Source organism: Tachypleus tridentatus, chromosome 13 (genome assembly GCF_004210375.1).
Source record: "Tachypleus tridentatus isolate NWPU-2018 chromosome 13, ASM421037v1, whole genome shotgun sequence".
NCBI classification, from domain to species: Eukaryota; Metazoa; Arthropoda; class Merostomata; order Xiphosura; family Limulidae; genus Tachypleus; species Tachypleus tridentatus.
The window spans coordinates 81,422,725-81,445,329 of NC_134837.1; the positions used below are offsets into that span (position 1 = coordinate 81,422,725).

Below are 22,605 nucleotides of genomic sequence, written 5' to 3' on the forward strand. Positions count from 1 at the left end.
GACTAGATTACTTATATGCATGAACAATTTCAGTTGTCTTCATCTATCTCATGTACAGCCTATTCTTTACTTCATCAAGAAGATTTGAGTACATATGTGAGTGCACAAGTGAGAAAGTATTTAAATACACAATTTCTGAACTTTAAAGCTTCTTTGTAATTTTCATCACAACTGTCTTACAGATTGAATTAACTGCAGTAACTTCTTCTGATGCTAAATTGTTCAAAAGCTTCCTAGTTATTGTGGTTCTTTAATTTCCACACGTGTTAGGTTCCATATAAGGATAATCTAGAAGTAGCACAAAGTTCAGTAGTGAACAAATAGAGGGAGAAAATAGTTCTGATTATAATCAGTAATTGTGATGAAACAGTAAGTTTTTAAATTATATTTTATTCAAAACTGTATCAGTTGTACATTTTTTTGTTTATTTATAAAGTAATTTAATAACCTAAATGTAAATATTTTGTTTGTTAGGACTGCTGTGATGGTTGTAAAGTTGGACTTATTGTGGCTGGTATGAATATGCCATGTCTTCTCAGCAATTTTGCTTTTCAGTCTCCTTGGCATGAAGCTTACAGTGACTGTTGCAACTTGAATTATATTTCACAAGGAGGTATTATACTTTATTTTTATTTTTTTCTCATTTTGTGATTGTTGTTTTGTTATTTACATTGACAACTTGTATTTCTCTTTGATGACATATTTTTCAATTGAGGTTCTCTTTGGAACAAAATTCTTTGTAGATTACTAAGAATGTCATAAAAATGAAAAATTTGACCAGAAATTCTTCATGCATGTTTTAGAAACATAAGGTAAGCTTGTATCATTATTATAACTGTCAGGTTATTATCATATTCATTACAAATGAGATATCTTTGCTTTTCTCTCATTAAGAAATGCTTTTATTTGATTTGATTTGTGTTTCCATGTCCATGATAGTTTGGGGATTAATGAGAAAAAAGTGTAAGTTAAGTACTTAATGCTAATAACTTATATAATAAATAAAATACAACAGTATTTAGACCAGCAATTTGTTGTAATAATTTCTTTTTAGTATTTACTTGCACAACCAGTGAATGTTTTGTCATTAAGCATAATGAAGCTTAAGGGTCAGTCAAAGAGCATTTGTTAGAAAGTTGCTTTTTTTTTAATAACTCAAGCTACCACAAACTAAGCTTTTGAATAAGCTAATATATTTGCTTTATTCATTTAAATTGACTTAAATAGGACATCTACTCCATGCACAAAAAAAAGATATGGTTTGTAAGTGCATCAATCTAGACAACACATTAGTAATTGCTGTCATCCATTTTGAAGAAACTTTTCTACTTAATGTTACACTTAATACATGAGCAGGGTACAAAACAAACATCCTCATCATAGTAGAAAGCAAAAAAACACTTGTATAAGGTTTTTATATTGAACAATTATTTTTGATAAAATCATAAATTTATAACAGCTTTCCAAGTTAAAACTGAGCCATAAACTTTGAAATTTTGTCCTTGTGGTATTCATAATTTATAGAAAGGTTGAAATCAAACAATGCTTGTTAGAAAAAAAAGTCATTTGTTTAATATCAACAAAATACATTAAAATGCTTCTAACAACTTTGTTTTAAAACATTAATGTTATTTATTCTCTAGATAACATAAATCTTGTTTTTTCTGTCTTTGTTTATGCCATTATACCATTTCTCACAAAATGCTACAGGTATTTTGAAATCTTTACTGTAACTTGTGTATAAAATTACAGAATAATTTATGCTTATTATTTTCAACTTTTAGTTAACATTTGAAGTGTTATCTTTTTAACGTTTTTTTCAATTTTGAGAAGGAATGATAAAAATTTTGAAAATTGTTTTCAGTTAGAGATTCTGGTATGAATTACTATTTTTCTTACATTAACTTGATATTCTCTATTAATTATAAAACCATATTCTGGGGCACGTGTTGTTCCAGAGTCTGTGATATTGTTTCTTTGATAGGAATGTTTCCCCATTGTCATTAACCTAACATTCAGGTTTTAATAACTAATCACAAGTTCTTCAGCTGGAAAATGAACAAAGCCTAAGTACCACAGAGATAACAGACTAAGTAGAAATAAGTAAAATAATAATATAATTGCTTTCCATAAATTCAGTTTCATGATATTATTGAGTACGATTTCTCATATTGATGTTTCTGAAATCCCTTTTTCTCAAGACTTTCCTTCCTAAGAGTTTTTTTATTTTATTTTCTCTTATTTTTACCTTTAATCTCCTTAGCTGTGTCTTTTGCTTATTTAACTTTTTTAGCTTTAAGCTAGCTGTTTTCTTTACTTTTTTCCTTTTGTGGCTCTACATTTTATCTCTAATATCTTTACCAGGGAAGATTATACTAACTTTTTCTTTGCTTCGTTTGGAAAGGCATTATTTACAGGAGTAAAATTCTATTAGTTATGTCTTAGATAATGACACTTAACAGCTTTTCTTACTGCAGATGTTTCTGGGGGAGTTATTCATTCTTTTAGCCCTTCCTTTTGTCTCCCTTCCAAGAGGTTTGTAATCATGGAGTTTGGTGATCAGTTGCTTCTGGAACCTTTCCCCTAAGTTTTGGTCTTGTGAGAACTTGAATCTTGCACTTTGCTTATTTATGGATTTAGTTTACAGGAGGAAACCCTTGTGTTACATAGGTTTTTCTTTTAGGAGCTCACTTTGTTTTTTGGGGCCCATGCCTGTTTATTTAAAGTAAATCATTAGAGCTTCCACTTGGAGAATGTACTTGTTGGATCTGCATTTTCACCACTATATGGACATTTAGTATCTCCTAACCCTGCTTTGACATCCTATATCCTAATGGAGTCTACTCACTTGGGCTTGCTGGCCAGGATTCTAAGTCAGTATTGACTACTTGTGATCCACTTAGTAGTCTTTAACATCTTGTTTGCTAAATGAGCTTTGCATTCTCAGCCACATTTCCAACATATGAAGCTTATAGTTTCCAAGGTTATCATACCTCACTTCCTTTATGTGCATGAGCTTTTTTTTTTTTTTTGTGTGTGTGTATGTGTGTTTGAGGGGGTACTTATCCCTGTTATGTCCCTTCTTTGTATGAATGTATCCTTTTGTGTCCTTTTCAGTGTATTTTTCAAAGGAATAGAATATACCCAGTGTCTTCTTTTATTCAAGTATATCCCTCTCTTTACCTCTCATTGCTGTAGTTAGTTGGAGATTTCCACATGACTCTGATCACCTGTTATCCTCCACTCCACCTGAACTTACCTATTTAGCTGGATTGGGTATAGTTCTAGATACTTTTATCATTTTCATTGCTTGTTCTCTTTTAGAGTAGTCTTTCCACATCAGTGTCCTTATTATGTTGGATGTTTATTTTACCTGTAACCATTTTTTCCCATAGCTGTCTGAACATCCTGTTTTGATATATTTTTCAAATCCACTGTTATTTCTTACGTCAGTTGACAGGGAGATACTTGCTTTAAGGATTACTGCATTCTTTTCTTGAGCTCCAATTTTGGGCTTATGACAAAACATCCTGTTTTGTTGACTTTCAATGTTCTGTAAGCTTTGAATTTAGTAGTAGATAAGCTGTATTGTGTTTAATCTGGTGTTTCTTTACTTTTGTTCTCACTTTAGACGTCCTCTTATCCATGCAGTTGTGACTTTACATCAAGCTTTCAGTTTTTGGTCATCTGTTTCAGACTCTTTTGCTATGCCTATCTTCCTCTTCCATGGTGCCTTTTTTGACTTGATGTACTACTTTCCAGATTCTTCTTATTACTTTTTTATGTCTTGCCTAACTAATTTCCACTTCTTATTACCTCTTGGTGATCCTTGGGTCATTGTGTCTTGCAGCTGAGAGGTCCCTTTTTATGTCAGTTTTGAATGTTTATCCTTCATTTTCATCTTTGAATGTGCTTTTTAGATAGGAAATGTTTTTTTCAGAATAGCTGACATTCTCACTCACAAATGTTAGTTATCTGTCTTTGCAATTTATCACTGCATTTCATAACTATTTTTTGTCTTACATTAGTCACTGCTCACAAGGCCTTTTACTTAATACCAGAATTTGTTAGTTGGATTGAATGATCTGATACAAAAGTCCTTATGAAATGCTGTTTATACATGCATAATTAAGACTTGTAATTGCAACTCTGAAACAATAGCCTTAAACCATTGGATTTTCTTTTCCTTCTTTAGAGTAAGCCTTTTTCAAGTTAATTGTTACTGTTTGACTTAATTATGGTTATTATTTCCTTTACAAAAATATTAAAATAGCTAGTAGCATAGGGGTGATAATACTATTACTGGAAGAGCAGTATATGACCGTGATAACTCATGCTGTAATTGTAAGTGAATTATACATGGAATACAAGTGTGATAGAAATAGATAAAAGTAGTTCCAAATATATATATGTATATATTATTTTGAAAATAAGTGAAGTGAGTGCTATTCATTTATTTGTTTGAATTTACTGTCAATAAGTCACAGATGCCTTCTGCAGAAGAATCCTAAACCCAATAACAACACATTATATATTTATACTTTACAAAAAGTATAAGTAAAAACATTTAACTGACAATTGGTAAACATAACATTTTACATTTGTACATCCACTTAACTAGTTTGAATGTGTATATTATTTTGAAACAAGTGATGTTTGTTTATTTTTTTTGTGTATCACTATCAAGTCACGGACACCTTAGCTCAATATACTCATATACTTACTAAATACTACTACTATATATAATTTAAAAAAGAATAAGCCTTTTATTTTGACACTGTGCATAACTTCTGAGACTTATGATTCTTTATAATAAAGATGAAATAAATTAAGCTTTATTTAACAGCTTTATTAAGTAGGTTATATGTGTCATTCATATTTCATTCTTTCTTTGTTCTACTGTTCAGTTCCTCAAATTTATGCCTTCCAGGAATAATTCAAATGTGAATTTGTTTTAAATTCTTGGCACATCTTCTGTACAAATCTTGTCTGAAGTTCTCTATTGTCTTCATATTTGTGGAGCTACAAATAAATGTTAACTACACACATTTGTATGTTAATATTTTAAACAAGTGTTGTATATTTATAAAATAACCTTTTAAATTATGTTATAGAAAATAAAATATTTTGGTGACAATTTTAAATATTTTTAGGAGACAGTGATGACCGATGTGAAACAAATAATCCGTGTTCTCAGAAATGTATTGATACCGGTATTGTTATTCAGTGTTCCTGTTATCCAGGATTTGTACTAGCTTCTGATCAAAGAACTTGTGAAGGTATTTTTATGTCACATGTAGTAACTTTAAGGTGTTGTTAAGGGAAGACAAGGCTATATAACTTATTACTAAAATTTCTATTCTCAAAGAATAAGACAGTTTGTATTGGAATAAACAATGTAAACCAACTTTGGGCAGTTTTGTTTTTGCTAGTTTGTTTTTCTAAATTTTGATGCCTTCATAAATTTCCACTATTAATTCCAAAATCAGATACCATGAATAGTTATATGTAATTATACATTCTTCACTGGCACAGCAATATGTCTGCAGACTTACAATGCTAACAAAACCTGGTTTTGATATCTGTGGTGGGCAAAACACAGATAGCCCTTCATATAGCTTTGTGCTTATCTTCAAACAAAACTAAACTTTTACATAATTATTGTTATCACTAAGATTCGAAGAATTAATATTTGATTGTAATCAATTAATATAGATATAAGCAATAAACTTGCTCATATTTCTTTGTTTAAATATATCTAGCAACCACCTCAAATTGTTGATTATTACATTGTTTAGTTCATTGTTTTCATCGTAAAGTTTCTTCTAATAATGTCATGAGGATATATTTTGCCAGAAATGAAGAAAACAACACAAATTATGCATCATATTATCCTTGACATTTAACTTGTTTGATTTGGTAGGTTAGCCAATTCTGTTTTGAATTAATTATATCTGTGACATGTGAAAGTTTTTGCATTCATTACATAAGTGGTGACAAGTGTTGTTGTTGTTACTAATCAATCAACTATTTTTAAAAAGAGAAACATAGCCATGTTCACAATATTTTGATATCATATCAAAATGAACCCTGTAAAATTTGGTAAACTTAATGAAGTGACTTTGCTCATAGCAGTACCAAATCATGTATGGGTTGTTCCTACAATATTACAAAGAAAGGCAATAAGAAAGTAATAGTGGCCAAACATTCATTGCTGAGCATTGTAGATGTATATGGAACTTAAAAGAAAAATGCTTGGTATGTAAGTATAAAGGTTTTTGATTGGATGTTTCTGTGGACTACATCTGCTTCAGAAATGTTTGGATATTTTGAGTTGGTATCACAAATGTTTGTCAGGTCAAATTGGTTAAGTTGAGCATATGAAATGTTGAAACATGCCCATAATTGAGAATTGGGTGAGTAGAATTTTGGTATGTGAAAAAAAAATTGTAAAAGAAGACAAATCTAATACATAATTATAAGTCTCAGGTGAGAGGCATAATGTAATCAGAAAATAAATTAAACTTGAGCTGCATGGACCCACAGTTTGATGCTTGTTCTGTTTGTTGTTGAAGAAAGGAGTCCATGTTGAATTGAAATCCATGTCTTGACTGTAGTTAAAAGATAGCTGATGGATTTTAATCTGAGAAAAAGACATGTCAAAGTACCCTGGTTTTTCAGTGTTGTGAGGAGTTTAATATTTGATGTTGTAGTTGTGTTCTGCCACCATTTGCACATTTTTAAAACAACCAAGAAAGTTATGTCATAAATTTTGTTTCTGTAGTTTAAGAAACAAGGGATTTGAACATACGCATTGAAGAATGAGTTGTGAGCATGACATCATAACTGTTTTCCCCAGCACTTCTGTCAACCTAACCGTGCCTTTTTCATTGAGAGTGCCACTTTCAAATTACAAACCATACTGTGTTAATGCCTTCATGGAACTACCACAAACTACACAACAATATGTATTTCCAGCTCAAAAATGCCTTTTTCAAATAATCACATGGTCTACCCATGATTTCTCCTCTCTCTCTTTCACTAATTCTTAGAGATCTAAATATGGAAAATTTCAGACCTAAACTCATAAATTTTGATCCACCAAAATTGTGCCTGTGGAGATACATTGATGAAACTTTTAACATTTGTTCTCATACCTTAGACAAAATATACACAGTGTCCTTTAACATTTTATTGTATTGATCATCCTCTTTCATCAACATGACTATTACGTGACTGCATCAATCTAAAGTAAAAACCACTCGTATTGAGAGGTATTTACACTTCAAGTCTAATCAATCACACTACATTAAAAGAAGTATCACAAACTGCATTTTTGACTGAACTACTAAAATGTTTGGTGAAAACCAACTTCAAAAAGAAAAAGAACACATTCACAGAACTTTTCAAACAAATGGTTATCTCTACTGTTTCATTCATTTCTAAAGAAAAAGTAACCAAGTAAGTAAAACCATCATTTTTCTTCCATTCATTTTAAAACTTAGTTTCAAACTCAAGAGGATGTGCAAGGGGTTTAACATTCAAGTGTCCTTAAAATATGACAATACTTTAAGAAATATGTGTATCAAAATAAAAAACAAACATTAGCTACTAGATTCTATGCTAATGTAGTGAAATCTGTATAGAGAAACCAGCAGATCAGGTAAAACAAAGAATAAAGAAACATCAAAATAGCATTTCTCCATTTTGTAAAGTTGGCCTTAACATAATACTGCTACAACAACAAAACATATTATTAAAGGGAATCAACAATGAGTACTTGGTTCCTCACAATCAAGAAAAACTAGGAAATTTAAAAAAAGCTTTTATGTCAAAATTTATTTATCATCCTTGAACCACATCTTTTCCTCTACAATAAACAGAACAAACATCAAGTTGTGTATCCAACTTAAGCTCGTGTTAAATATTGATGACATTATGCCTGTTACCTAAGACTCAAAACTCTCTATTTCACTTGTGTCTTCTACATTTCAATCCCTTTATTACACATTTCTGGACCTCTGTTTTCAATCTTTCTATTATGTCAGCATTTCATTTATATAACCAATTTGACCTGTTACTATCTCAAAATGTTGTCCAAAACTATTAATTAAGACATGCAATCCCTAGAAGACTTTAATCAAGCATAGTCTTTTCTTTGTAAACGTTTTCTTCAATGAATATCAAGATTGTTATATTTGAATTAAAAAGAGTTTTTCATTACTTTAATAATGTTCAACATTGGTGAACTGGCCTAATTAATTAAGTTTATTGGCTTTTCATTAATTAGAAATATGAAAGTCCTGGCACTGAGTCAGTCCTTTTTGGAAAGCCTAATAAGTGTTTTGTATAAATATCAAAGAATGCTTAGTGAACTAATCATGCTCTTATGCATGGAATTAAAAGTTATAATGTAGCAGCATTCATCAACTGCAACCTATTCAAAGATATTTTCCCTTTGAGAAATTGTTTGATCTCTTGATGGGACAGTCTGCTCAAATGCTTAACATGACAAAATTCTTTAAAATAATCCATCAATAAATAATAGTTTTCCCAAATTTCCACTGCATTAAGTGTTTTTTTTAATTTTAATTCTGAAAGATTAAAAACTATTACAGTAAGCTTTACTTTTATATTCAATATTTCTAGATATAAATGAATGTATATTGGGAACACACACATGTAACATCCTTACTGAAATATGCCATAACACTATTGGTGGCTTTCAATGCTTCAGAAATGGAGAAGAGAGTCAACTTCTAGATGATGATTGTCAGTTAGGCTACTATAAAAACCTTCAGACTGGAGAGTGTAATGGTGAGTTAGTTTTTGGTTTCAAATAGTATATTGAACGTTTTTGAAAGAAATTTCTTTAAATGTAGTTTATATGCTGAGCAGAAATGTTTTTGTTGTCAAATCTGAGGTTGTGAAAATATATCTTATGGTGTCATATGATACTTATTTTGAGTTGAACTTTTCAAGTTTTATCTAGCTATTAAAAGGAATAATTTTCTTCATCAGAAATACTAGAATGCTATTCAAAATAAGCTTTTGAGTTAACATTTTTTAATTTTATATAATCATGTTTATTTCATGTTCATTATTTTTTATTTTTTATCCTTTAATATTAATGAATGCTGGTGCAATTAGTTCTTCACTTAAGTACCATAAATGCTTGCAGAAACCTACTGTAGCAGTTTATGGTGCCACATTTCACAAGAGACTTAAAATTTATATAATTTGTTGGAGTTGCTGTTGGATTCAAACTTGAAATTTGAGCCTATGTGTAGAGCAAAGAGGCAAATATTCGGAGGTCTGTGAGTGACTTTTCTTCTCTTTCGATCAGTTGAAACATTCCTGCTTTCATGCAATAAAGAATCTTAGCCATCCACCTAGTCTGGTGCATTGCTTTTGGAGCCATGAATCAAATACAATGTGGTGGCTTACCTCTAAGAAAAATGACTGTAAGTTCCAACAATTCATAATAGTCACCTTTTGGGTATTAATTTGCCAAAAGCTCCTTTTTGGCAAACTTATGAACTTTCAGTCTGAGTATGTTATGAGTTTTCAGTATTTTAGAACATATCTCGTCACTAACAACAGTATTATAGTACATCTGATCAGTGCTTGGCCATTTATAATCGAATTGTTTGAAAAGACCAATTTATGGCCCTTTTAGTGCTCCTAGACAGTGCATGAAAACATCTGTTTGAATTACTTCACATATGTAATGCTGACATGCATGATGGAGATCTCTTCAAGTTCAGTTTTGATTAAATGGCAAGCACCAACCAGAGGACCAGTATTAGAAGCTGTTATATCAAAATTCACTGTTTGGATCTAGTCTTGAATGTCCCAGTCACTTAACATTTTCATGACAGCTTTACTTGCTGCTTTTCCAGATCTATTGCATAACTTTGGCTTGCCAAGCAGCTGATCGAATCTATATATACCCTGACATTAAAAATGTCAGTCCATCTACTGACTTTTGTATAGTGATGTCAGGCAATATTTTACCATCCTATTGTACAGCTAATGGTACACTTGAATGGTTGAATTCATCTTTGACATTATGAACCTCTTTTTTTGGTTAACAAGTCTGCTTCTACTGATTCAGGCCTGGCATAGCCAGGTGGTTAAGGCACTCAACTCATTATCCGAGAGTTGCAGGTTCAAGTCACCATCACACAAAACATGCTTGCTCTTTCAGCCATGGGGGTGTTATAATGTGACAGTCAATCCCATTTTTTCTTGGTAAAAGAGTAGCCCAAGAGTTAGGGGGGGATGTTGATGACTAGCTGCCTTCCCTCTGGTCTTACATTTCTAAATTAGGGACAGCTAGCACGGATGGCCCTCCTGTAGCTTTATGTACAATTCTTCTGATTTGTGATATATTTATTGCAAAGTCTGATATGTTGCATCCTAGACATTGCACTGTAGCTTCCAGCAAATATGTTGCATCTTAGTCAGTGATATTAGTGCAATCTAGAGTTGATGCAATATCTGAGTAAGTTATGTGGTGGGTCCTTCGTTTTTTTTACTGTATATTAACATTTTTAAGTTCAAGGAGTTCATTGCTTTCCTCTCCAGATAAAGACATAAATTCAGTTGAGGCAAACCATTCAAATTTTCTTTTTTGTATTTCTTCACAACATCATCTTTCTTCTTCATAAGTTTTTCTCTCTGGAGAACGTTTTTTTTTTTGTCAAAACATGATCTACTATAGCCATATATCCCTTTTTCTGCCACGCTGATTGTTCAAGAATAAGCAATCATCTTCTATCTTAATATGCTTCATGACATTAAAATGAGCAATGTCAAAAAGACTGTCAAGTTTCTCTTGAAAAGTATTTTCATTTTTCATCTGAACTGTAGTCTTTCATTCTGATTTCTTTTTTATTTTGTTTCATGAGTTAAATATTTTTGTTGACTTTTCAATGGCATTGCACTGTATTGTTGTTGATAGATTCCTGCCTGCTATTTTTCATTAATTGGTCTCACCAGCCAGATCATGGTGTTCGTTTGTGTTCGAGTTGTACTGAGTGATGAAACAGTATTTCAGTAATCCTCCATAGTAAAAGAAATGAATGAAATAAGTAAACTTCATAAAACAATGCCATACAAAACTTTAAGACTTTTTCACATGTACTTGTTTTTATATAGATGCTACTAGTCAAAAACAAGAATTGTGTAGAACTTTCCAGATCATTTTGTTTGCTGCAGAAACCAAGAGTATTCTATACAATAAAACACTACCACTTAAATTTATAATTTAATTATAATCAGTTTGATTTATTATTGATTGCATATCATTAATGATTTTAATTAATTATATACTCTTAAAAAAAGAAACGAAAAAGGAATATTTTTTTTATTTTAAAGAGAAATATATGTAATAACATTACAAGCTCAGAGTATGTGATGTTACACGTGTTAAGGCACTGATTGTCAGACCAAAATGACAGTAAAAGTTGTGCACTTTGAAAATGGAGGAAAACATTGGATTTTTCGCCAAAATGCATTCGTGTCCAATAAATTTGTTTGAGAAATCTGCATGTTCTGCAAGTGCAACATGTGCAAAATCCCTATAAAAGTGACGGGTTCTCGGCTTCCATAGCTCAGTGTTAAGCCACCAACACGCAATACAGTTACGCCAAGACTGACTGAAGCACAACGCAACAACGCCATTGGTCGCTTGCAAGCAGGCGAATATCGTTCAGATGTTGCCAGAGCTGTGAATGTCCACCCAAGCACCATCACAAGGCTATGGAATCGTCACCAACAACATGGATCAACTCGTGACCATCCACGATCTGGCAGACCTCGTGTGACCACGCCCACACAAGATCGCAACATCCGGTTACGTCACCTTCGGGATAGGACCACCACTGCAACGTCTACTGCCTCAACCATACCAGGGCTGCGTAGGATTTCTGATCAGACCGTACGCAACCGTCGACGAGATTCTTAGGCCCCATGTGCAACCCATCATGGTGAACATCAACGACGTTTTTCAACATGACAACGTCCGTCCTCACACAGCCCGACTCACCACTGTCTTCTTGAGACACCACAACATCAACGTTCTTCCCTGGCCCTCCAGATCACTAGATTTAAACTCCATCGAACATCTTTGGGACGAGTTGGACCAACATCTGCGACGGCAACAACCTCAACTGCAGATTCTACCTCAGCTTGCAGCAGCTTTGCAGGCTGAATGGACAGCCATTCCACAGGATGTGATTCGTCATCTCATCGCTTCTATGGGCAGAAGATGCCAAGCAGTTATTGATGCTCACGGGGGTCATACTCGTTATTGACGTTGAGTGACGGTAAACGTCAACTAGTGAGCGTGGACTTTGCCTTTGCAGACTTTGGATGTTCAGCAGTGAATGTGCAAAGTTTCACATATGTCATACAGAACTACCTGGAATAAACTTGTTTATGTCTTAAATTTTGCCTTTTGCGCTTTCTTTTTGAAGAGTATATATTTGGATTTAATAATTTAAATATATTCTCTATTCTTTTTCATTTAAATTATGTCTAAGAACTTAGTAATAACAATGGTAACCTCACTAAAGTTTTATTGGCTTGAGCAACCCTTAAATGTTAGTCAGTTTGATTCAAATTTGGCATAAATTATATTTAAATTAATTCAAACAAAATTTGAGTGTACCATACCAAATTTGGTGAGTTTCAGTTTTTAGTAATAGTTTAGGGACAACCCTAATTAATGTGCATGTTAAATTAGGACTAACAGTCTTCTGTAGCCCACAACTGTGTTTGTTAACCAAACAATTTAGAAAACTGTAAGTTATCTTTTATTTTTTTAGATGATATTATGCTTTTCTTTGTAATGCAGATTCATAACTTTAAAGGTTGTCTCTTGTTCATATTCTTTTTTTCTAATTTCATTTTAAAACAGTTCATTTTTCACTTGTTTTTGTCTTGACTTTTAACAAAGGCCACTCACTTACTTTAGTTATTTTATTAATAAATTTAAAGATTAATATTTACTTTAAAACATTGGAAAAATCTAGGAATTTTTGGTCCTGAATTACAAATTGCAGAAAATATAAAATCTTTTTAGGATTAATAGAATGTAACATTTTTTTTCAGATTTAGACGAGTGTACCCTTGGAACTCACAGCTGTATCCATGAGACAGAAGTGTGTTTAAACACACCTGGTTCTTACACCTGTTCTCAAAGTATAGGCTTCCAGTGTCAGCCAGGTTTCAAGCCAGGAAACACAACTGGGGATTGTGTTGGTAAAGGATGACTTAAAACAATAAATAAAAATCATATAACTAAAGCAGAAACTGAATTTTATCTGTAAACATGATGACAAATTGTTTTTTAAAGTTGATCAGGTATAGTGCTACAGCAGGTATACCATGGTTGATTTAAATAAAAAATTTGTTCTTCTGAAGCTATTTTTAGTACTTAGTTTAACCATATTGCTACATGTAGATCAAAGCGTGCATATCCAGTCCTTTTATAGAATTCAAAATTTAATTGCATTACTTTATTATCAATATCTTTTGATAAACTTAAAATGTCAAGTTGTAGTTAATAAATCAAATTTTGATGTATAAGTTCTTAATTTTATAAAGAAATGTTTAAAAAATATCCTTATCTCTTAGGTCTTCCCTCATCTATAATTTATTTACCATCCCTCTCATAAGTACAGAATTTCACATAAATTAATCTTATAATATTACTGAGGCAAAATATAATTTTGAGAGCCTTTAGTTTTATATGTTTAGAGTCATGCATGAGAAAAACAGACCTGTTTGCTACACCCACCTCTTACATTCTCTCATTCAAAAATTGCCAATTATTTTTTTTGAAATTCTGTACTGTATCAATTATAAACAATAGGAATACTCAGTTCTAATCTGTTGAATGCTGTATAATGCTGAATTGTTTTCAGTAGAGAGTATTGTCAATTTTCTCTTCAGTTTGCAAGTTTTTCTTAATGAGTTCAGATTGAACAACAGAAGGAATTGGTTCCTCTTTTCTAGTTGAATTATAATAGTTATAAGACATTGTTTACTTTGTTCAAGTTATTATTCTGTGTTTTTAGGTGCATTTTTAAGTAAATAAAACTGGTATAGAGTACTGATACCATCATTATAAAAATAAAGGTGGTTTACACTTTATCGGCAAACAACTGTGAAAAAAAACAAAATTTCAGATATATCATATTTGTCATTTTTTATATATATAATTTAGTTATGATGATAAAATGATGTAAGATGTAAAACCTAGAAATTTATCAGGTTAAGTAAACTTATATTAGGTAAAATAATGAAAAATAAATATTCACAAAGTATTCTTGTATGTTACATTATAAACTGTATTAATGTGAGCTATGAGTTCACTGAGTGCTTATAACTGTTTTTTGGAATTATTAGTTAAACTTGGCTTAAAGAGAGGTGAAACAATTAAATTAACTATGAATAGTTGTAGACTGTTACAAGTCTTAAGCTATTTAGAATAAACAGTTGTTGTTTTCTGTTACAATCAGCAATAGTTTTAGACAAAATAATAAAGAGCAACTGTTTATTTATTTATTAATTGTTTATGGTAGTTACAAAGTCAATCAACTCAACCGAATTAATATAGAATTATGATATAAATAATTACATAAAATATAAAGTTTTCTGAAAAAAATATTTGATACTTATATGGGAGGATTTAGAGTTCAAATGAATGAAATTAGAAAATTTTCAGATGAAGAAAAGTATTTTGAATCTTAACATGAAAATCACTTTGTTTTCTGAACAGTCAATCTTTATTAAAACTGTTTTTAAAAAATATATTTTACTTATAAAACACTTAATGTTTATAGAAAGCTTAATAAATTTTGTGAAGAGGTATAAAATACATTAAAAGCTATTGCATGGGAACTGATTGGACCAACAAGTACCTTTATATCTTTCCTCCCATTTGACTTCCTCATCGGGTGATTTAAGTCATCCATGGCAAGTCCTTCTGATTGCTCATTAGTGACTGACTCAGCCATTGTTTCCTTAACTTCTTCAACTCCAACTTATCCCTCTGTTGCCTGTTCCTCTAACTTCAACCCTTCTTTATGACCCTCAGTCACTGGTGCCAGTCCTTAATACCCTCCATCTTTACACCTTGTTTTTATCTGATCCTCGGAAAGGATATCTGGCTTGTTCCAACAGGTAGTTTCATTTCTGTTTTATTCCATTTGCTCTTTCTCTAAAGAAGTTTATCAACACAAATAAAATATTTTTTGCCATTGGTTTGTAGGTCCACAGTTTACCTCTGCTTACCTTACTGTTCCTTGTATTGCAGACTGACAAGGTGTTATTTAAATAATCAAGCCTACACTGTAAGGTCTTGTCGACTTGCATATTATATTTTTATGGCCATGTTCCACAAGAATGCTTATGAGTTTATCTTCACAATGGAATAACTTAATAAATTTACCCTTTCCAGACCATACTCACACGTCCATGCCATGCCTTGAATTGAACAAATCAGTATGGTCTGCTTTTAGAAATAAGGTTTCATGGTCACTCATGCACTGTCTCAGGTATTGTCATTCCTTTGGAGTCTACACTGTGTTCTCCCTCTTTTCTTTGAGTGGAGTTTGAAAGTCCTTACCATTTTCCAGTTCCATACTAGTGGGGTAGTGGACAATGAAGGTATCATCCTGAATGGGTTAATGAAATGCAAACAAAAATATTGATATTATTATAAAACCATTCAATTAAGAATATGGAGATGGTTTTCTGCTAGTGTACAAACACAAGGGAGTGGAACATCAACATTTCAGTTCTTCCCCTCTTTGTGGATGTCAGTTCCCTGTGGCTGTGTTTTGGATTTTGAGTTGAACCAAATGATGTATGTCTTCACACATGTTTTACAGATATTTCTATTTCCTTACTCATTTATACTCTTGTTATTCTATTAATGCTGTAGGTCACAGGCTATTATGGTTATTTCCATTGTTCTTCGATACTTATTATTCTGAGGATATTACCTTGCTTGAGGCTGTTTCTTTTTAGTTTTAATTTAGTGGGAGATGGTTTAATTTATGGAAACATATTTTCAATACTGAATGTTAGGTTCCCAGATCCATCTGTTGATTTCATATATTAACACGTGTCCTGTTTGTAGGTCTGGGTATTCTTGTTTCCCTCCAGCCTCATGACCTTAAAGCAAAGATGGTATGATACTCTTTCTTACCCCCACTAGATGGATAGGATTTGGATTGTTATAGTATAATTCTCATCCCATCTCAATGTGGATATCAGTTCCCTGCAGCATGGGTTTTTGGATGTAATTGACATGCACTGTACAACTTGTAACCTTCTAGGCACTCTACACTTGACACATCCTTTGAATTTTACCCAATTTTTATTTTCTGGGTTAGAATTTCATAAATATTTTATGGTTTGGATTAATATTTGCCCATTGTTTTTTATCATTTGGATGCACTCCTCTGTTTTCCATCCATGTGTGCAAATCTTTGTATGATGGATGAAGAGTATACCTGGTTTAGAAGTGGTGCAATCCCTCACATCAGATCCTACGATTTGACAGTCTCCTCTCAGGGATTGTCCATCAGATCCATCAGACACTTTTGAAGGATCTATCTTTCTTTTCCTCAACAGGTCCCTCCATCTATTCAGTATGGGATTCTAACTGTTTATGTGAGTGAAGATAATACATTGTATTGGAAGTTATAATTCTCAAATTACTGAAAATGTATTTGCAATATCAATTCTTGAAAACTGTTAACAGTTGTGAACTTGCAGTGAGTAATGTCAACAATTGAATTCTTCGTCAGTTGTTGAGAGCAAAAATATAAGGAGAATGTTTGCTCTCAGTTATTGATCACTGATCTTTTTACAGATGTGGATGAATGTGCAGAAGGTTTAGATAACTGCTTGCCAAACATAGAAGTATGTTTAAATAATCACGGATCTTACCAGTGCCAAGATCGATCCAGTCAAGATTGTCCAGCAGGGTTCAAGTGGAATACAGATCTTGAGGCCTGTGAAGGTAGTAGCTGTGTATATATTTATTAGAAATTGATTTTAATAAATAAAGTAATATTTGAAAGGAAAATAATTGTGTGCTTTTTGTTGCTTTGATAGAAATTGTTTGCAGTAATAAAATTAGGATGACAAAAAGTGATTCAGTACTTTTTTTACCACATACAGATATTTGATCTTCATACATAATTAACATATTTAAATATGCTGAATTATTTAAAGTAAAGTCATTTTAATTGATTTTCAACTTCAAGCTTGTACAGTCTCTTATAAAAGAAATAAAAAATCATGCCATAACTGCAACTCATATTTATATTGAATAGCAGTGTTTGGCTAGTGTAGTCATTATTTGTAAGTATCAGGAAGGAAAAAATATATATTTTCATTATTCATACCTCCACCCATATATTTTCTTTCTTTGGAAGCATTTGGTTTATTTTGCATACTGGAAATAAATTCATATGTAAAATTTGTGTTATACATTTTCATTGTACCTTTATAATGTGTATGTATGTTTATATGAGTGAACATTCTAGTTTTTCCCTTGCTGTGATTATTTAGACGTAGATGAATGTGAAGAAAACCTTCATGCCTGCAGTCCAGAGGAAGGGCAGTGTCACAACACAGCTGGTGGTTACGAGTGTAGAAAACAATGTAGTCCAGGACTTATTTATAACACTTTTCTGCACAGTTGTGTTGGTAAGCTTAAAATATTGTGTTACTTCAGATAAAATTGTAAAATATTCTACATTATTGTTATACTTGTGAAAAAAAAAACTAGAACTTATTAAACTCATTTAAATTCAACTTATTTTAATTGATGTTTAAGTGAATGAAAGTCATTGTTTAAACACTGTAGTCTTGTGTTTAAAACAGTTTATGAATCTAAAGAATATGAAGATATTACTTTAATATTATTGTTAATACTTTATTGCTGTTTGTAAATCTGATTTGAAAAATCACACTTACATGTATGATGAAATGCAATTATGCATAATTTCTGAAATAAAATATTAAACTGTTTCTTTGTATTAGATAAACTTCTAGTATGATTTACCAAGTGTTATAGTTTTGAAATATGAGCCCAGTTAGGTCAGTGAAAGATAATATTATCCATATGATTTGTATTTGTTGTTAGATGTAGGAGAAAATGTGATTAGATGTTTTTATTTACAAATTTTTTTACTCTTCCATAACAAAAAAAGAGTATCAAACTAACTCTGTAATTACATTTATTACTGAGATTTATTCGTATTTTGACAGTAGAGATTAAAATGTGAAATATATGACAAAGATCAGTTGAAATTTGAAATATATTTAATTGTGATAAGACTAAAATTATTTTATGAAATAATATTACCACCTTGTCAGTTCATTTCTATAAAATTCAAGAATTTCATGATTTGTCATGTTATCTTAAAATACAAATGATTAGTCATATGGCCTTAACTTTTAAAAGAATATTTGGTAGAGGTGACTTTATGTCTTTCCACTTCATAACATCTAGCTTCAATATGTTCTCCAAGAATAGTTCGGTTTTAGGTCAGTAATATAAGAGTGTTTATATACTCCTGCATAACCTCTATCACAGGATATAACATGCATGTCTTCCAAAAGCGTGTTGTACATTTTGTATTGCATCTCATATGACTATTTGCATATTTGCATGACATCTAGTTGTTTTTGTGAATATGTGATTCAGTTTTATAGGAAGTTGCTTATGATTATAGTAAGACAGGATTGATAGATAACAGCTACTTATTTGTAATATTGGTAATAATCTTTCTTATCTAAGTGTCAGAGCAAATGTACCATTGAGTTGAAAGTTATTCCACATTGTAATGTTGACACTTTGAGACATATTTAGCAAATGTATAATAACCTATTGTGATTGGATAGTCTCCATTTACCTGATTGTTTCAAATCTACTTTTTTTTTAAATGTCTAGTCATGGTTCATGAACAATTCAGCAACTTTAAATTCTGTACTTCACTGGAAAATCACAACTGGGACAAGATTGTAGAGAGCTAATAGACATAGTGTAGGTTGAATAACAAATATCTTGCATTTCAGGTCACATTACTGGTCACCTGGGGCCTGATTTGTGTTATAATGAAATGAAAGGGTGACTAACATTGTTTTGTATCAGCACTAGTGTAGTCTTCCCTTGTCATTAGTTATATTACAAATTTCAGTTACTCTTTAACTGTTTTGTGTTACTTTATTTGGCAACACTGGACAATAAATTCAGTGCCATAAAGAATTATATATTGCAATTTGAGCTATATCATTTGCCATTAGCACATGTAGATCATACATAGAAAATTTTATCTTAATCAACATTATATGTATTTAGGTATGGGTACTAGCTTTTTGTAAGAAAACATTGCAAAGTATTTGGTAATAAGTGAAATGTTGAATGCACATGTTAATACACCTTTGTTTTATAATATAAAATATGTAATATTTCATTCTTTAGCCAAAAACTATTTTATATTTTTTTCAGATATTGATGAGTGTACCCTTGGAATTCACACATGTGAGTCCAAGGAAACCTGCATTAACACTATTGGAAGCTTCTATTGCCAGTCACTTACTCCTTCCGTGTGTCCACCAGGTTTTAAACCTGTGCCTGCTGTACCTGGAGGGATAGACACCTGTTTGGGTTTGTTTTCTTTATTTTTAAATGATATTTTCTTTCCATTGAAGATATAATCAGATATCTATTTATGGTGCACATTTTTTGTTTGTGAAATAGGATAGTAATTTACTAAATATTTTTAAACATTGTTGGTGGGAACATGCTTTCTGTTCACTACAAGAAAAAGTGGTCAATGACACTTTTCTTCACTTCACTTATCCAGTGATTAAACTGGACCTTCCTTGAACTTAGATTTTGAGATTAAGCAATTTTTGGAATAGTAAATTTAATTATTGTTAATAATGTTCTTGGAAACTTGCATGCAGTTTTGTAAGTGTTCTTGCAGCAATTCCAGTGTTAACATGCAGCCAGAAAAAATATCATCGTGAAACAACATTTGGTAATTGGCCATTTCATTTCAACTTGCTCAAATCTCCCTTTCTAATCCTGGGGGACTTTAATGGACATCATCCCCTCTGGGGAAGTGCTGTTATTGATAGGAGGGATTGCTCTGTAGAGCATATGCTCTATGATCACAACCTTTCTCTTTTCAATACTGGTTCTTCCACTTATTTTCACGCACCTAGTCAGTCCTTTACCGCTATTGATCTCTCAGTTTGCTCTCCTTCATTATTCTCCCATTTTTCATGGAGGGTTGACAATAATCCACTAGGCAGTGATCATTTTCCTATATTTTTGAGAGAGATTGGCCATGGTCATTGCCACCCTACCTGCGTGCCCCCGGTGGATGCTGGATCAGGCAGACTGGTCCACTTTCACTGCTCTCACTTGATCCTGCCATCGTCAGTCAGCCATCAATAGACGACTGTGTGGCAGCGGTAACTGACTGTATTATACAAGCAGCTGCTCAGTGTATTCCTAAAATCTCAATACATTTTCCACGATATCCTCGTCCATGGTGGAATTCTGCCTGCCACATGGCACAGAAGGCTCAAAAATGGGCCTGGGATACTTTCTGTAGATATCCCACACTTTCGAACCGCATCGCTTTCCAATGGGCCCATGCACATGCTAGGTGGGTAAGACGTCAAAGCCAGAAGGAATCTTGGATTAAGTTCACAACTAGCATATCTTCTACCACCAGTTCCAAGGTCATATGGGACAGGGTTCGAAAGGTCAGTGGGCACTACAATTCTGTCCCCCTCTCGATCTTACTCTCTGATGGCCAAGAGATAGCTGATGTCCGGAGCATCACCGACACTCTAGGTGAAAGCTTCTTCCAGGTATCTAGCACTTCTGCTTGTTCCTCTACCTTCTTGGCCATCAAGACTTGGGCAGAGCGTTCACCTCTTTCCTTTCAAACTGACTGTCTCTTTGACTATAATCATCCCTTTACACTGGTGGAACTGAAAATGGTTCTTCATCGTTCTGGCAGTACATCTGTTGGACGTGATGATGTACAATATGATGTGCTGCACTATCTCTCTCCTGCTTCTCTTGATATTCTTCTAATTGTTTTTTAACTGGATCTGGCAGGAGAATGTTTTTCCTAATGCCTGGTGCCAGGCTATTATCTACCTTTCTCTAAGCCTGGGAAAGATCCCAAGATTCCTTCAAACTACCATCCAATTGCATTGACGAGCTGTCTCTGTAAGACCTTAGAAAGGATGGTTAATGCTCGTCTTGTTTGGTTCCTTGAATCAAACAACCTCCTCTCGCCCACCCAGTGTGGGTTCCGATAACAGCACTCCACCACGGACCACCTAATTCGACTTGAAACATCAATCAGAGAACCCTTTCTCAAACGCCAACATCTTGTTTCAATATTCTTTGACATTGAGAAGGCTTATGACACAACCTGGAGGTATGGCATTTTGCAGACCTCCTTACATATGGGTTACGTGGCCATTTACCCATGTTTATTAAAAAATGTTTCATGGACAGGAGATTCAAAGTTTGTGTGGGTTCAAAACATTCCCATTCTTTTCTTCAGGTACTTGGAGCCCCTCAGGGCTGTGTTTTGAGTGTCACACTTTTCAGTATAAAGATTAATGCCATCACTGAACAACTCCCTCTCACTGTTGCAAATGGGCTCTATGTCAACGACTTTCACATTTCATGTTAGTCATAAAGCATGAGATATATTGAGCAGCATTGGTGAAGTTTTGCTGCCAGTGGTCCCTGAAATCAAGTTCTTGTGGCTTATATGCACAAGAGCACTGAACATCCTCCGTGTCCTCTCTACCACCTGTTAGGGAGCAGATAGATGTTCTATGTTAAAGATATTTGTCAAAACTCAAACTCAAAGCTAAATCTTTATACCATGCATCAAGCAACTACAGGTCAAATGTACAAGAGCACTGTACATCCTCCATGTTCTTTCTGTCACCACTTGGGGAGTGGATTGATATTCTGCACTAAAAATGTATTGTTCTCTTATTTGATCGAAACTCAAATATGGATCATTGGTCTATGGCTCTGCCAGATTTTCGGCCTTAAAGATGCTGGACCCCATTCATCATCAAGGACTTCGACTCTGCACTGCAGCTTTTTGCACCTCCCTAGTTCAAAGCTTACACATATAATCTCATGAACCTTTTCTGCATCTTCACCGTTTGCATCTGTCTTTACTAAATTCTTCGAAACTTCGTTCCTTACCAAAGCATCACAACTGGGGATCTGTTTTCCTTCCTCAGTGGGCCATACTTTTTCAGAATAGATGATCTGCCATTGCTCCTTTTGGTCTTTGCATCCAGGCACAATTGGATTAATTGGGTCTGTCCTTGGATAACATTGCAGAATCCACTGGTCAGCCCATCCCCCTATGGCTTATTACAGCCCCCAAATGTGACCTTTCTTTAAGTCATCTGAGAAAGGCAGATACTCTCGATTGGAAGTCCCGTCTTTTATTTACCAAACATCTTTCGAACAATCTTTCCATTCCAATTTATATGGATGGTTCCAAA

The 22,605-nt window shown here is 32.9% G+C and overlaps 1 pseudogene across 1 annotated transcript in view; it reads left to right on the forward strand.

The window, feature by feature from the left end:
- Positions 1-270: 270 nt before the first annotated feature.
- LOC143236198 (uncharacterized) overlaps positions 271-22,605 on the forward strand; it is a 92,511-nt pseudogene continuing 70,176 nt past the window's right edge. The window contains exons 1-7 of the transcript XR_013019510.1: positions 271-613; positions 5,154-5,279; positions 8,650-8,817; positions 13,120-13,269; positions 16,895-17,044; positions 17,599-17,736; positions 19,544-19,702. The product of XR_013019510.1 is annotated as an uncharacterized LOC143236198 (transcript). The remainder of the gene's footprint in view (positions 614-5,153; positions 5,280-8,649; positions 8,818-13,119; positions 13,270-16,894; positions 17,045-17,598; positions 17,737-19,543; positions 19,703-22,605) is intronic.